The 16,798-nt window shown below is 42.7% G+C and overlaps 1 long non-coding RNA gene across 1 annotated transcript in view; it reads right to left on the minus strand.

Annotated features, from left to right (window-relative positions):
• Nucleotides 1–16,798, minus strand: part of LOC310635416 — a 790,193-nt gene that overhangs the window by 46,117 nt on the left and 727,278 nt on the right. The gene's annotated exons all lie outside the window — the stretch shown is intronic.

The following is a 16,798-nucleotide window of genomic DNA, read 5'->3' on the forward strand; positions in this document are numbered from 1 at the left end:
GGAGAATAGTTGTTGCAGAGTTGCCATGGTCATGTGATTACGATCTGGGCACTTGGCCACCAGTGTACATTCATGACAGTTGCAATGCCCCACAGTCAGATGATCACCATTCACAACCATCTCTGCAATCAGCTTCTGATAAGCAAAGTATATGAAGAATCTGGTAGGAAGTCACAAATTTCACTAATGTGACCTCCCGCTTAACGATCATGGAGATTTGCTTAATGACTGCAGCCAGAACTGACATTGTAAGTTAGGTGTGGTCACATGATTTTTCACTTTATGACTGGGTCACTTAGCAATGAAGTTGACAGTCCCAATAACAGTCAATAAGTGAGGACTATATCTCAATAGTAATCACAGATTTGAAGAGTCTGGATAATAGCAATTGCTGGACTCAGGAAATAAATAACATAAATCTAAGTTATCAAGTCTGTCAATTGACAAGTGGGGGGGGAAGCAGAAAATTTACAAGGTCACAATACATCAAAGTTTCAATTACTGTTGTGAAAACAGTCATACATACATACATACATACATACATACATACATACATACATACATACAGTAAACAAGTCAGACATATGTGATTTTTAGGAAAAAGGCCTAAAGATCAGCCTAATAGACAGCAATCATTCATAAGTAAAAGATTTCTAAGTGAGGTTTTAAATTACTTGCCCTCCTGGTTGACAACACAGGAATCTGCATTGGGGAGGCGGGTGGCAGTGGTGAATTTTGAAAACATTTGGTGGACATAGTCATAAAGTGGTTGCCATGGGGATATTGCCTATTCAGAAAATGGCAGGTATTGTGGGCAAGCTATCACAAAGCATCCATTTACCAGAGGACTAATTAGCCCACCAGGATGTTCTGTATCTTCTCAGTGGGACTCTTCTGAGGCCCAAAGTCATTAAAACAAACAACTGTGATGCTTTGCAATGCACCAGCTTGCTATTTATTTCTTAAAAATTAAAGAAAGGGTGGGGCAAGGAGTCTTAGGCAAACCAAACAAAGTTTCTGAAGGTTCGTTGTTGTCTGTGAATATTTCACCTCTAAAGCCTTTCAAGAAGCATGTTTATTAAAAAAAATCCTTAAAAAGACTACAGTTGCAATTGTACAATTGCAATGTATAGTATTTTCAGAAGTAAATCTGATCAAATCTGAAATTGATGTTTAGTTCATCATATGGGTATGAAGAATGAATACAACTGCAACCTTTCAGAATAATGTCCAGATCAGAATCAGGAAATCTATGTTTCTCCAAATATTATTGGAATACAATTCTGATAAATTAACGATGAGGGATGCTGCTCCCATCTCTGGAGGATCACAGATTCCATTTCTTTTTGCCTGGATTAGGCCTACAAGATCTCGGCTGCAAAATCTCTATGGCCTCTAGATCAGGGGTCCCCAACCCCTGGTCCGTGGACCAGTACCTGGCTGCAGCAAGCCAGCAACCGGGCCACAGAAACAAGGAAAGCCCCATCCACAGGATGCAGGCAGCACACAAAACTACACCCCTTCAGGTCCGTGGAAAAACCTCTCTCCACAGAACTGGTCCCTGGTGCCCAAAAAGTTGGGGACCTCTGCTCTAGATGACAGGAAGGATTTCATTTTCTGTATTTCTTTGCTGCCATTGAGCAATCTCATATGGATTTTGGTAAGCAAGATGTTATAACCCTAACTAATTTTTTTCTGAAAAACACACTTGTTAAATGTGCCCAGTATAGACTGGCTTCTCAGTCTTTTAACGTGTTCTAGTGTTTGACAGAATTTGCCCACTACTGTAAACCCTAATGTGGTTTGGCTTACTTTATTATCTAAACTTAGCCACTATAATTTTAAAATAGTGGCTTTTTTAAAAATAATGGCTGTGTGTGTTATGCAGACTCAACTCCAACCTTTTGTTTAAGCATACTTTATTGACTAAATCATTCGCTCATCATGTTAAACCTTTCAATTTTTTTAGTAATTATTAATGCTTTTATCCAGGAACCAGTTATAATGATAGTTGACATATTTCTTTTAAATGCTTGCACTCAATGCTTGGGTTTTTAAGAATGATTTTCAAACTGCTGTCAGTTTGCGCTGATTTTCAATCTGAGGTTTAAAACTACAGATAGATACATAAAGATGTGTATATCACAATGGGGAGAGGCACAAATTATAATTTGAACAAAGCAAATAACAGGGATTTGGAAAATATTTATTTTTCTTTCTTCTCTGTCTTTACATTGAATTTTCTGTGATTCTGAGGTTTCCCTCCCAACACAGTTGTGTGTACTCAATTAAAAAAATCAACTTCCTATATGAAGTTTGCTTCTTACAAATTCAGGCTTATATGTATGGATCAGTGGATATCATCATTTGGATATCATCATTAATTAGAGGAATGCCTGAATATGCTAAATATGTGTGCATACTGCTAAGGTTTAGTAAGATGAATTCATAAGTTAAACAGCTCTCCCACCTGGTGGCTAAATTAAATATTACTACTAAGAGTTTTATACTAAGTAGTTTACTCCTATGCTTAACTAATAATCTTATTTTTAATAGAAGCAATAGATACAATGATCAAAGTAATAATAAATAATAACAAAATTCTGAACTGACATGATCTCCTTAGAACCAGGATAGAAAGAATATTGGTGTTTTTGAATTCTGATGTTGGAAAAGACTTCCAAGAATATCATGGGTAGCCAAGAAAACAAACAAATGAATTATTGAATAAATTAAAACAGAGTTCTCACTCGAGGGCCTCAGATGACCAGGCTCAAATTAACATATTTTGGACAGATTAAGGAAGACCTAGCTCTTTTGAGGCCGCTATAATTCTAGAATAGAGAACCAGAAAGAGAAAAAGAGGACAACCGTTATCAAGTGGATGGATTTAATTCCAACATTATTGGAAAGGCCAAACTGCGGACAGATGTTCTTGGGAAAAATTATCTATATCAGGGCTCCCCAACCCCGGTCTATGGCCCAATATTGGTACACAACCCCTTGGGAACCGGACGGCGCAAGTGGCAGGAGAGCCAACGAGCCTGCAAAGCTCCATTTATGCAAGTGGCAGGTGCACACATGAAACCATTCCCTCTCCCTACTCACTCCCACCGCTGCTTCTACTGCTCCACAGAGCCAGAAAGGTTGGGGACGACTGATCTATATGATAGCTACGAACTGACACAGACTTCATGCATGCAATATTTAAAGTTTTTTTTATCAGTGTACTTACGATACATAGTGAAATTAATTATATAGTTCCACATCTATAATTAAAGCTTCAGTATTCTATGCATCTTACCAGCAAAAGGGAAAAAAATAGCTTTATTAATGTCTTACATTCAATAAAATAATATAGATAAGATACAAAAGCTAGATACTGTATGTTGTAGGAAAAGTGAAAAGTGCTTTTGCCATATGGTGCTTCTTAAACAAGAGGTTTTCTGTGATAGCCATTGTTAGGAACAGGAAAACTGCTGTCCTGTGTGTATCACTTAGTTTACACATTGTCCTGAGTGTAATTTGGCTGAGTGGAATGTGTGAACCAGCCTTTGGGATTTGTAAGCTATGACTTACAACCTAACAAAATGTGTGAACCCAGATATTGTAACTTATTGAACAACTTTTAGTTAAATAAATCACAACTTAGCACGATGTGTGAAAAAGTCTGTGTGTCTCAGTGGGCGTGAAGCTACATAAGCTTCAATTTATTTTAAATAGACTGTTTAACTGTTTTTGTTCAGTTAATCTGAATAAAGCAGTTACTTTATTTTTTACCAGTTTTGCAATTATGAGTCCTATCTGTAGTTTTATTCACTATTAACTCCTACTCCCAATATTTTAATTACATTAGAGCTCATACAGAGGCATGGCTTCCCCGAGATTTGTTCATCTGTAACTCCTTTAACAGTTTAGTTTGCGTTCTTTCTGAATCTGACAACCTAGTTCAGGGTTACTTCACTCCGATTCTCTTCTCTGTTTATTTCTGATCATCATCACTGTCCTCTTGATGTGTTTTAGATCAGATTTCCCCAATCTTTCCGACTTTGTGGACTGGCGTGGGGGGGGAGAGGGGATGGTTCTGCTTGAGTAGTTGGCAAGCGTGCATGCATCTCCATTTCCTGAAGGGGCGTGCACGCATACCTGCTGCTCACACAAATGGAATGTGCACACACGTGCTCACCTGCTGCTTGCTCAAGAGAGGATGCACATGTGCACATGCTCGCTAGCCATTTCCATATCCCAGTTGCAATCCCCCCACAGCCCACTAGTGGGTCGCAGTCCACAGGTTGGGGATCCGTTTTAGATAAAGCACAGCTCCAATATCTGGCCAGATTTGGCTATGCCGGTTGGCATGAGGCCCTGAAGGTGAAGTTGTTGGTGGGAGGCGACTGGTGTAATAACAGAGAAGGCACTACCACCTCTCTGCTCCAAACCTGTGGAATCTGTTTTAATCTTTAATCTTTTGTAATTTTAATCTGGTTTTTATATGTATAATTATGTTTATATGTGCATTTTATTAAGTTGTAAGCCACCCAGGAGTTACTTCGAACTGCAAAATGGGCAACATATACATTTAATGATTAAACAAATAAAATAAAACTTGTGTCAGATGAGCTCTGTACAGATTACCGTATTTGACACCGGAGTTTCTGACACACTGGCAATGTTGATATATCCCTAAGCCATTAATGAGGAAATGCCAGCCCTTATCATTTCAGAACTGGTAATATATTGCTGAGAGCCAGTTTGGAGCAGTGGTTAAGGCATTAGGTGGGAAACCTATGTATTATATGTATACAGAATACAGTTATGGGGGGGCAGTTAATGTGTTAACGTCAATGGTTCATAAAGGTTAAACAATTAACAAACGGTACATGAGGTAAAACGTTGACAGCGGAACACGAGGGAGTTTTTGACAGCTGTCAAAACTCCGGACTCGCGCATGCGCACGAGTTGACAGCTCTCGGCTGTCAAAACAACACAAGCCGCCGCACGAGGATCCGAACTGTCAAACGAACCGCAAAGCTGATTGGAGGAGAAAAGAAGCGGGAAGAAGACCGGGTAGTGATTGGACTATTCGACCGGCACCAGACTATAAATAGCCAAGTGTTCCTATTACTTGCTCGCTCTGTTCTAATAAACGTGTTAAGGTTACCTGCTGTCTGGAGTGGTCTGTCCAGCCACTTTACTGGCGACGAAGGTGGGATCCGCTTCACGAGCTGAAGTCACGGCCAGGAAGGCAGTTCCGGCCAACTGAGCTAGTCACTGGAAGTTTTAACTTCCACAGTGAAGCGGACCACCGAACTTTGACAGCATGGCTAATTTCGGACGAGTGAGAGAATTCGACACTCACCACCCCGAGCGATGGGAATCGCACCTGGGGCAGGTCGAGGGGTTTCTCCTCGTCAGCAAGATCACGGATGACAGAGCCAAAGCAGCAGCCCTTCTCTACATCAGCGGGCCACCCGTCTATGATGCTGCTGTCGGGCTATTCAGCCCCGTACCGATTACCGAGGTCCCATATGCTGAACTCATCGACCAGCTTAGCAAACACTACATGCCGGCTCGCTCGGAACTGTACTGGCGAGTACAGTTCGCCCAGCGAAGACAGCGGCCGGATGAAGCTGCGAACGACTTCATCGCAGGAGTCCGGCACGCCGCCCGAAGCTGCAACTTTCCTGATTTAGAAGAGCGGATCCGGGACCAGGTGGTCATCGGCCTGAGAGACGAACGCCTCAGAAAGAAACTCACGTCAAAACCTGAGATGACGCTTGCCCAGGTCTCACGGGAGATTTTGGCATACGAGGACAACCATAAGAAGTCCCTCAACTGAACAGTGACGGAACCCCAGAGCAGCGTCCACCAGGACGAAGCATCTTTCAGCGACGAAGAATCCATAGACTTGACCGACACGGATGCCATACAACGCCGTATGGAAAGAAGGCAAAACAGGCGCAGTGACACCAACGTCCAGCCCAAGACAAGAAACTTCGCGCCAAGTGAACAACGCAACGCCTGTGCCAGTTGTGGGGGCAACCATGCCCGGGCCAATTGCCGGTTTAGGAGCGCTAAATGCCACAACTGTGGCAAGACGGGCCACATCAAACCCGTCTGCCGAAGCCGCCCCCGTGACAATCTGCATGAAGTAGAGGCTACCACCCCAGGTACGATCTCCTACCGAGCCAGTAAGGGAAAAATGCCAGAAGTGTTAATAGAGGCAATCGACAGGGTGCACAATTTGAGCCCTAAGGTAAAAATCAAAACTAGGCTGCAAGGGGTCCTTTGTGATATGGAGGTGGATTCAGGCTCAGCTGTAACACTAATCTCATTTAAGACATTTAGGGAAGTCTGCCGGAACAGTAAAAAAATAATACCGTTAGAACCTCCTCAGGTTCAATTGGCAGACTACCAGAAAACTCCAATTCAGCTCAAGGGTAAAGCTAAGGTCTGGGTGGAGTACAAAAAATTCAAGGGACCCCTAGAAGTAATAGTCACCAGTGGAAACCGCACTAATCTGATAGGGTTAAATTGGTTTAACCCCTTAGGAATCGCCATTACTGGCGTTAACGCGGTACAAACGTCAAACCTCGAGGCCGTCTGCAGAAAGTATGCAGACGTATTTGACGGTTCTTTAGGCAAATATACAGGTCCGCCCATCAACCTTAACTTGAACCCCGCCATACAACCTGTCAAAATTAGGGCCAGGAGGGTTCCCTTCGCCCTCAAACAAAAAATTGAGGATGAATTGGAACGCCTCGTCAAGCTGGGGGTCTTAGTACCTACGGAAGGGGGCAGCTGGGAAACCCCCATCGTAACACCAGTAAAACCTAATGGACAAATCAGAATATGCGCTGACTATAAAGGGACCGTGAACTTAGCGCTTAATGCCCATTCTTACCCCATTCCAGCAGTAAGAGATGTCCTAGCTTCTATTCGCTCAGGCGCCATTTTTGCGAAATTAGACCTCACGCAGGCGTATTTGCAATTGCCTGTGACAGATGACACTGCGGTCGCCCAGACAATTGTCACACACCGCGGTGCATTTAAAGTGACAAGACTACAATTTGGCATTTCGGCAGCCCCAGGCATATTTCAAAGTATCATGGAAAAAACTTTAAAAGGAATCCCAGGAGTTTCCCCTTACTTCGACGATGTACTCATCGCCGGAGAAACAGAAGCCATTTTAGCTGACAGGCTGTCAGCTGTTTTAGACCGGTTCAGAACGGCCGGATTTAAACTAAAGAGAGAAAAGTGCTCCATAGGAGTTCCGTCTACGGAATTCCTCGGGTATAAAATCGATGCCCAGGGCATCCACCCTACCAATGACAAACTAAAAGCTATTCAAGCAGCCCCCAGCCCCAAAAACAAACAAGAACTTCAGGCGTTTTTAGGACTATTAAATTTTTATCACGCCTTCCTGCCCCACAAGGCTACAATTGCTGAACCGCTTCATAGATTATTAGACAAGGGCAGCCCCTGGTCCTGGTCAAAAGTACACGAGAATAGTTTCCAGTCACTAAAAAACATTATTTGCAAAAGCTCCACTGTCACCTTATTCAAAGAGGACGCCCCTGTCTGCATCGCGTGCGATGCATCTCCATATGGAATAGGAGCCGTCTTAAGTCACCTAGACCAGGATGACACTCAAAGACCCATCGCATTCTATTCCCGTACACTTACTAAAACTGAAAGGAATTACGCCCAAATTGATAGGGAGGCTCTGGCCATCGTGGCCGGAGTTAAAAAATTTCACGACTATTTGTATGGCAGACCTTTCACTATCTTCACAGACCACAAACCCCTATTAGGCATCTTTACCTGGAATAAAACAACTCCCCAAATATTATCCCCTAGAATCCTGCGCTGGTCAACCTTCTTATCAGCATACTCTTACAAACTGATATACAAGCCAGGCAGGGAACTTGGACATGCAGACTGTTTAAGCAGACTTCCAATACAGCGTTTCGACCCAGACCCAGCCCCCGCAGGCGGCATACTGGCTATCAATGAACTACCAGAATGCCCCCTAACAGCAAAAATCATTGCTGACAACTCCGTTAAGGACAACACGCTCAGCAGAGTCCTGCGATGGGTCACAACAGGATGGCCTCACAAGTGCCCAGAGGAAAGGTTCCGTCCATTTTTTTCCAAACAATTAGAACTAACCTCACACTTAGGCTGTTTATTATGGGGAAACAGGGTGGTGATACCACATTCAAACATACAACAAACATTAAGAACCCTTCATGAGGGACACCCAGGGATGGTCAAAATGAAGCTTCTTGCCAGGAGTTATGTATGGTGGCCTGGGATTGACAAAGACATAGAACAACACGTAGGGGGATGTTATGCTTGCCAACTAACGAGAGGTGAACCACCCCAGGCCCCAGTTCATAAATGGGAAACGACAAAAAATCCTTGGTCCCGCATCCACCTAGATTTTGCGGGACCGATACGAGGACAGAATTTCTTAATAATAGTTGACAGTTTTTCCAAATGGCTCGAAGTGATTCCCTTAAATAAAATTACATCATACTCCACTATTCAAGCACTTAGAAAAGTTTTCGCAACACATGGCCTGCCAGACGTCATAGTTTCTGATAATGGGCCACAATTCACTTCTCGTGAATTTCAGATGTTCGCTTCGAGGAACTGTATTAGGCTGGTGACGTCAGCGCCATTCCACCCATCGTCGAATGGGATGGCAGAAATTATGGTAAGGTCCACTAAAGAAGCACTTAATAAGTTCATAAAAGGAAACTGGCACCAGCGGCTTAGTCAATTTCTCCTAACCCAACACACCACGCCGGGCACCACCACCGGGAAATCGCCTGCGGAGCTTCGATGGGGCAGGAGACTAATAACAAGATTAGACCGTCTGCACCCTGATAGAACATCTAACCACCAAGAACCCCCAACACTACTACCACGAACCTTCTCTCCAGGCCAAACCATCTGGGCACGGAATTACACCAGCAACCAAAAATGGATTGAGGGGGTTATAATAAAACAAACCGGCCCCGTCTCATACCTAGAAACCATGAACTCTAGTCCCCACTTTAGGCACAAAGCTAGCTGGATAACCTTGGGCCAATGACTTTCTGTCAGCCTTAGGAAGAAAGAAACCACTTGAGGGAGGGAGGGAGACACACAGAGAGAAGCCCAAGTACAGAAGAAAGGGGATACTGGTGCAACCATCTGTTGGACTGCACAGTTTGAAAAAAGGAGCTGTACTCTTTGAGGCAGACCTAAAGAAGAACCTAGAAGTCCTTTTTCAGTTCAGGTCTCAAAGATTGATTTCATATATTTGCCCATACTGTTTGCAGGAAGCAGAAATGTTTATAGATATGGTAGTCTTTCAGATTCAAATGACACTGTTGGGTAGTTCATCTGTGGATGTGCAGTCTCAGTCTGGAAGTACAGTGTTTGGTACAATGGGGACACTGTAAGTCCACTGTTGTGATAACTGTGGGTGGCATTCTGTGACACCACTCATGATTTTCCATCAGTTTTTGATGGTGCCTGTCTTCAAAACTGATGTCATAACACAGGGCTCACCAGCAGATTATTTCAGCAGTTGCAGTTTCTAGTCCCTATGGCTGGATTTCACAGTGTCATAGTGTTCCTTTCACAGTGTCTATAACTCTCAACATCTCTTCCCAGATTCCAGTACATTATAGACCAACTGGAGGGGCATGCGATAGTCATCTGTTCTGATGACATGTCCCACCCATCTCATGTGATAATTAGGGACTCAGTCCAAGACTTCCAGATTGCAGGCATAGCCTTGCCAACAAATGCTGAAGATGGAGCAAAGAGTGAGTGCACATGAAAGTGAAATTTCTCCAGCTGTTTAATGTGCTTTCAGTACAGAACGTAGGGTTCATATTCATAGGAGAGAAGGGATAATCAGGGATGTAATCCAAGTCCCAGCTGTGTAGAGTTTCAGCTTTGTGGAGATATGGATGTTGATTGAGCTCTCTAGTACACAGCCGTCCCAGTGCCTGGGTGGCCTTGCTGATTCTGGAGTCAATTTCTTTGTCCAAAGACCCATCAGTTAAGATGATGCATCCCAAGTATTTGAAGCTGTTTACATTTGTCAGTTGGGTGTTGTTAACAGAGGTTTTTGGTTCTATGGACCTGGGTATCTGGCAGAGGTTGGTAAAGTACTTCAGTCTTGTTCAGGCTGAAGGTGATGCCGTAGAGCATAGTATCAATGGAGAATTTGTTCAGGGTCAATTGTCCTTGTGTCTTTGTGCACAAGGAGTGCACCGTTATTAGCAAAAAGAATTTTTTGAATGACCATATGGGGGCACTGTATCCATGTGTTCAAACAGTGAAGGTCAAAGAAAGACCCATTCAGTCAGTACCTGATGTACACTCCCTTCCTTCGGATATTGGACAGCACATGACAACATATTCTATATGTTCTTAAGAAACAACAAATATTGCTTGTTATCTTCAGTAAGCCATGACCTGATGAGGCTTTCACTTCAACTGTTCATTTTTTGTTATTGTAGTACAATAGCATTATTTATATCTTATTTATGAAATTTATATGCTGCTCATCTTGTGGTTCAAGGAAACTCTGATAGGGTTATTATTGAAATCGAAGAGTGCTATTTTCTATGTTTATTGACTTTTTCATCCTCCAGTTCTCTTAATTGTTAAAACTATTCTACGCATCCTTGACTCTGAAAACTGGTTGTTCCTTTTAGGGATCATCTCCAACACCACTGCATCTATTAATGGAGGAAAAGTATACAATGAAATCCCTCTTCATACACAAGATTTATCGATTTACCAAGTCCTCTGCTTCTGAGCCTCTCAGAAGGATCAAGCTGGCTCCCACTGAAGAAGAATGGGAGATGAAATTGGAGACCAATTTAAGATAAAAACATATGAGCAGTTGAAAGATAATGTTGATGATTGGTTTCAATATTACCAAATGAATGAAGTGTATAAAATGGATAAAAAAAGAGGTTTTCAAATAGAGAAATCCAAATTGGAAACGTTACTGATAGATACAAAATTAAAGAATCTTTCCAAGATGTATAGTTTATTGCTGGAGTGGCACACAGAAGATGAACAAGTGAAATCAGTGATGATTGATTGGGCTAATGATGTGGGGCATAACATTATGATGGAGGACTGGGAGAGGATGTGGGAAAAGGTTATTAAGTTCACAGCATGTAATGTTTTGAAAGAAAATATGATGAAGATGATGTATAGGTGGTATTTAACACCGGTTAAACTTGCTAAAATTTATCATACATATGATAATAAATGCTGGAAATTTATTATAGAAGGAACCTTTTACCACATGTGGTGGACTTGCCCCATAGTAAAAGACTTCTGGGAAAAGATTTATAATGAATTAAAGAAAGTATTGAAAAATACATTTATTAAGAAACCAGAAGCCTTCTTATTGGGTATAGTCGGAAAAGAAATTCCCCAAAAAGATGTTACTTTCTTTTTGTATGCCACAACAGCGGCGAGAATTTTGATAGCTAAGAATTGGAAGACACAAGAAATACCAACGGTGGAAGAATGGCAGATGAAAATGATGGACTATATGGAACTCGCTGAACTGACAGGGAAAATCCGTGACCAGGGAGAAGAGTCGGTGGAAGAAGATTGGAAAAAATTCAAGGATTATTTGAAGAAATATTGCTATACCAACTACCGGTAGTTTGAAATGGACTTGGAGGTGTTTATAGGTTGTAGTTTTAGAATTTAATGTTTTAGTATGAAGGATAACATGAAATAATGATTGTTAAATGATAAGAAATTAAATATAGGTAGATATTAAATATGATTTAAAATTATGAAATAGAAATTGCTAATGAGGATTAACGAAGAAACGCAGATAGGGGGGATTCGAGGAAGTCACCTGAAAATGATTAGAAAGATTAGGAATAATGGAAGTTAAGTATTCTTTTTGTATTTTTGTTGTTGATTGTATTGTTTATGTCATGTCTTGTTTTTTATATTATTATTATTATTATTAATTTAATTTGTATACCGCCCTTCTCCCGAAGGACTCAGGGTGGTGAACAGGGCAATACATAGTAAAAACAAGATACAAAAATTAAAAATTATTAACAGTAATTAAACAATGGTGCCCGTAATAAATTAGTACAAATTAAAAGTTAAGTTAATTTATAAAACCCAACCCCATCCCATCAGGTCAGGCCGGCTTGTTCAAAAAGGTGGGTTTTAAGATCGCGCCGGAAGGAGCGGAGATCAGGCGCCATGCGGAGCTCGACCGGAAGATGGTTCCATAAATCCGGTGCGCCCACAGAGAACGCCCTCCCCCTGGGGGCCACCAGTCGGCATTCTTTGACTGGTGGCACCCTGAGGAGGCCCTCTCTGTGGGAGCGTACTGAGCGGAGGGAAGTTGACGCCAGCCGCAGGTGCTCTCCAAGGTATGTATTTTTTTGTTTAAATATATGTTTATGTAAAAGCAATAAAAAAAATTAAAAAAAGAGATGAAAACATCAGGCAATTGCTATGAATCCTATCTCAGCTAGGGCTGCAAGATGTCAAATGGACAAGGAAGGGAAAGGCAACTCATGATTGAAACTTCTCTGTAGATGCCCTAGTTCTTGAGAGACTCCACCTTTTCATTTTTAACAAAGCCCTAAAAGCCCAGTTGTTGAATACATTTAAATACTGACCGTGTCATTACATCTGTAATACTTCTGGTGTCATTTGGTTATTTTGATTTTGTCTTTTAATTGTAAACTGTCATAAAATCTAATAAGTAATAATCTGGTGGCAATGCATAGCTGCTGTGATTACTCCCATCTCTTTAGCACTGCATTTGCTCTATATGTCTTTCAAATATTGTTGCTTGAATTGTCCCTCTATTCCAGGGGTGTCAAACTCAGTTTCATTGAGGGCCGCATCAGCATTGCGGTTGCCCTCAGGGGGCCGGGTGGGTGTGGCCAGGGTGGGCGTGGCCTACTGGGTGGGTGTGGCTAGAGTGCGTATGGCCTACTGGGTGGGCCAGCTCTACATCGTTCGCATCAAGGGTGCCTATGGGGGCCTGGGCAGGAGTGGGACAGATCTGGGGGTCTCTGGCAGAAGGAGGGTCTCTGGGCCAGGGCCAAGGCAGCGGGGGCCGTTCCCTCACTGTTTCCAGGATGGCTTCGCGGGCCACATGAAATCACTTCGCGGGCCGGATCCGGCCCCCGGGCCTTGTGTTTGACATGTCTGCTCTATTCCTCTCTTCTGCTTTCTACACACAGAGTAAATAGTGATCCTTGCACATGGCAAGGTTTTTGTTGACAAAGGCTAGCATTCAGCTTCAACACAAACACTTAACCTTTACAGGATCACAGCCTGGAGGTATGGAGCTCCCCAGGTTGCTCCTTTACATACAGTACAACGTTTTGGATGGGAAAGGGGTAAAACACAAGCAATACACGTAGTCCTCAGCTTATAACCATAATTGGGACTGGAGGTGCATCACTATGCAAGTCAATTGTTAAATGAATCGCGCCTGATTTTATCATCTTTTTTGCTGTGATCACTAAGCAAATCACCACAGTTGTTAATTGAATCACACAGTTGCTAAGTGAATGCAGCTTTCTCAGTTGATTTTACTTGTTGGAATCTGGCTCAGAAAATCACAAATAGTGATCATGTGATTTAGAACCATCATAAATCCATGCCAATTGCCAAGTGTGATGACTCCTCTGGACGCTTCCCCAGTTACCTCTTCAGATATCTGTTGGGGGAGGATGAACCAGTTCCTGGCACGTCTGGAGGATAGTTGGTCAATGGCTCCCAAGCAGCTATCTGAGAGTGATTTGGCTGTGCAGAGAAAAGGCAGGAGCAGCGAAGGTCAGCCAGATTACTCATAAGGAGAAAGCCTTGCCCTTCTTGATGGGCTGCACCGGAAACTGGCTATTTAACGCAGCAAACAGATGGAGGTAATGTTGGGAACAGTATGTTCATTTTCTAATTGTGTTTTCTTGTTCTGATTCCTGCCTCGCTTTGGATTGACACGTCTTGGATCTTGTCTTGTGAACCCTCTTGTGTTATGGATTTAATTTTACCTGGAGGATTTATTTTGATTGGGAAACTTTCAAGTGCCTTGTGGACTCATTGGCCATTGCTCTGTGGACTAACATTGATCTGCTTGTGGCTGGACTTAATTGGGACAGTTCTGGGGTTTGGCTGAAGGGAATTGCTGGGGAATATTAATAAACCCATTAAACCATAGTTGTGTGTGTAAGCACTGAAATGGTCACTAAATGAAAGGTGGTAAGTCAAGGACTACTTGACTATTTGCTGTAACAGTTAAAACACAAGAGGATTACCTAGAGTTTTTCAAGGGCGTTTCTGCATTCTTGCACAATTGTAATTATCTTAGGAAGAATCAGTGCTTTTATTTTCCACAAATACAGAACCGATCTGATGTCCTACTCAGGACATCACCCTATGACCAGCATCAGTAATCTATTTGCTCTCAGCTTTTGATCCTCAGAATTCATATGTACCAAGTTAATTTAACCATGTCTACAAACTGGATTCATACAGTGCACTAAGCCAACAAAACATTATAGTTTGGCAAAATACGAACATATGATAGCTTATCCAATAAATATGGTTGAAACAAAGTATGCTTTCTGAAGGATCTGATGAAAGAATATACATACAGATGAGACCCTGGGGATCAGAAGAAGGATCATATGTGGAGATAGGACCCAGGTGTGGATGTGATGAACATGAGAGTGAGGAAGATGAATTCTGAGAGAAACATTTACTCTTAAGCAACAACTTTTATTTCTTTCTTCTTACTAGGGGATTTACAATACAAGCTTGCTAACAGTTGACATACTTGACAGCATTGTGAGGGGGGCTGCAGTGGGAAGAAGGGGGCTGCAAGAGCAATGAAGCGAGACAGACTCACCTGTCAGAAACCACTTAGCCAGGATGTTGGGTACATGAATAGCTTACTTACAAGAATGCCCAAAACCACATAAATGGAACAGGAAACTAGAAACTTTTCAAGATACCCAAGACCTGAGGTGGGCAACAGGTGATGTAACATTTAGCTATTTTACATAGCAAGCGAGGAGGCTTTAGGGCAAAGGTCACCAACCTTTCTCGGTTGATGGACCAGAGCAAAGGGAGGGGGAAGCATTTTACACATATGCATGCACATGCGCACAGGGCCGCGAGAACGTGTGCCATAAATGGGGTGGGGCTAGCGCCTGCATGATACTCGCCCTGCCCTGTTCTTGTGTAATGCAGCACCTCATTTCTGCACCCTGTGCTGTGGCGGCAGCCATATTTGCACCTTGCAGCATGGTGGTGGCCCATTTTTGTGCCTTGCAGAGCGGTGGCCTCTTTTGTGTCCCGTGGCACAGCAGTGCCACGTTTTTGCGCCCTGTGGTGTGGCGATGGCCCATTTTCACGCCCTGAGACACAGCATCAGCACCCATTTTTGCACCCATGGTGTGGTGGCTTCCATTTTTACGTGGTGTGGTGGTGGCCTGTTTTTGGCCCCCACAGCAGGGCGGCATCGCATTTTTGCAGCACGGTAGCATCCATTTTTGTGCTGTGCAGTATGGCGGCAGCCCGTTTTTATGCCCTGTGGCGTGGCGGCAGCCCATTTCTCCACCCCATGGTGCAGTGTCCTGTTTTCACACCCCGCTGTCACTGCACTAGCACAAGTGAGAGAGTCACTAGCCACCCTGTCCTGCAGCCTGGTGGCCAGGCCACGACCCACAGATTGGGGACCCCTGCTTAGTGAGCTGCAATCCAGGTAACCAATATTATATGTTATGCATGTATTATGCGGGGGAGGACAAAGGGGTTTATGTACTTCACCTTTGACTATAAAAATTGCTGTAAAACTGTAATCAAGACCTTGGCAGCTTTCAAAACCAGGGCCCTTATATCTTGGTACCAAAATAAAAGTGTTTTTTTCACCCCTTATGTTTGGTGGTCAATTGGTTTCGACATCAAGCTAAGGTCCGGTTTGGGGGACAACACATCTAGACCAGCAGTGTCCAATCTCCGCAACTTTAGGTTTTTGGATTTCATCTCTCAGAATTCCCCAGACAGGTTTGCATAAACTAAGCCAACAAATCAGAATAACTAACTTCATACATGGTAAGACATAGAAAGGGTAATCGCATTTTAGTTTAATGAACTGTATTAACCAGTCTAATGTCATTCACTTTGGTTTTATGTAATGTACTGTATGCAGAGTTCAAAAACTATGGTTAGAAAATATGGCTTAGTGTGATGTATACACTGGGCCACTAAGTTTCTGCCTCTGTATGTTGACCCTTGGCTTTAAGGTTTTATTTCTTTCAATTTTTTCAATTTTCTCTGCGAGGATGCTGTTGCTCAAAATACAAAAATCACGTGGCATCTGATTTACCCATTAAATCCTGTGGAATAGGCAGGGCGTTCAAAAATGTGCAGCATTGCCTGGCAAAGTTCTGTTGAAGGACTAGGAGGAAATCTGGCTTTCTGCCCACCAGCCCTTCCAGAAAGCGCTGAACAATTCCAACAGAATAATTCCAATTCTTGCAGATCTGATTGTCTACCTTACACTTTTCAGTATTTTGAATTAGCTGCATAGTCTGTAAAACACTTGCTTATCTATCTGTTTCATTTTGTTTGTAACTTCACACACAAAAATTCTGACTGTGAATAACACGTGGCAAGTTACTCTTCGTAGACCCGCCCCCACCCCCCGAAAGCTGCAGAAAAAACACAAAACACAAAACCCTTTTCAAGCCACGCTGGCGACCAGGAAGCAAAC

Source organism: Vipera ursinii (genome assembly GCF_947247035.1).
Source record: "Vipera ursinii genome assembly, chromosome: 2".
In the NCBI taxonomy this organism is placed as follows: Eukaryota; Metazoa; Chordata; class Lepidosauria; order Squamata; family Viperidae; genus Vipera; species Vipera ursinii.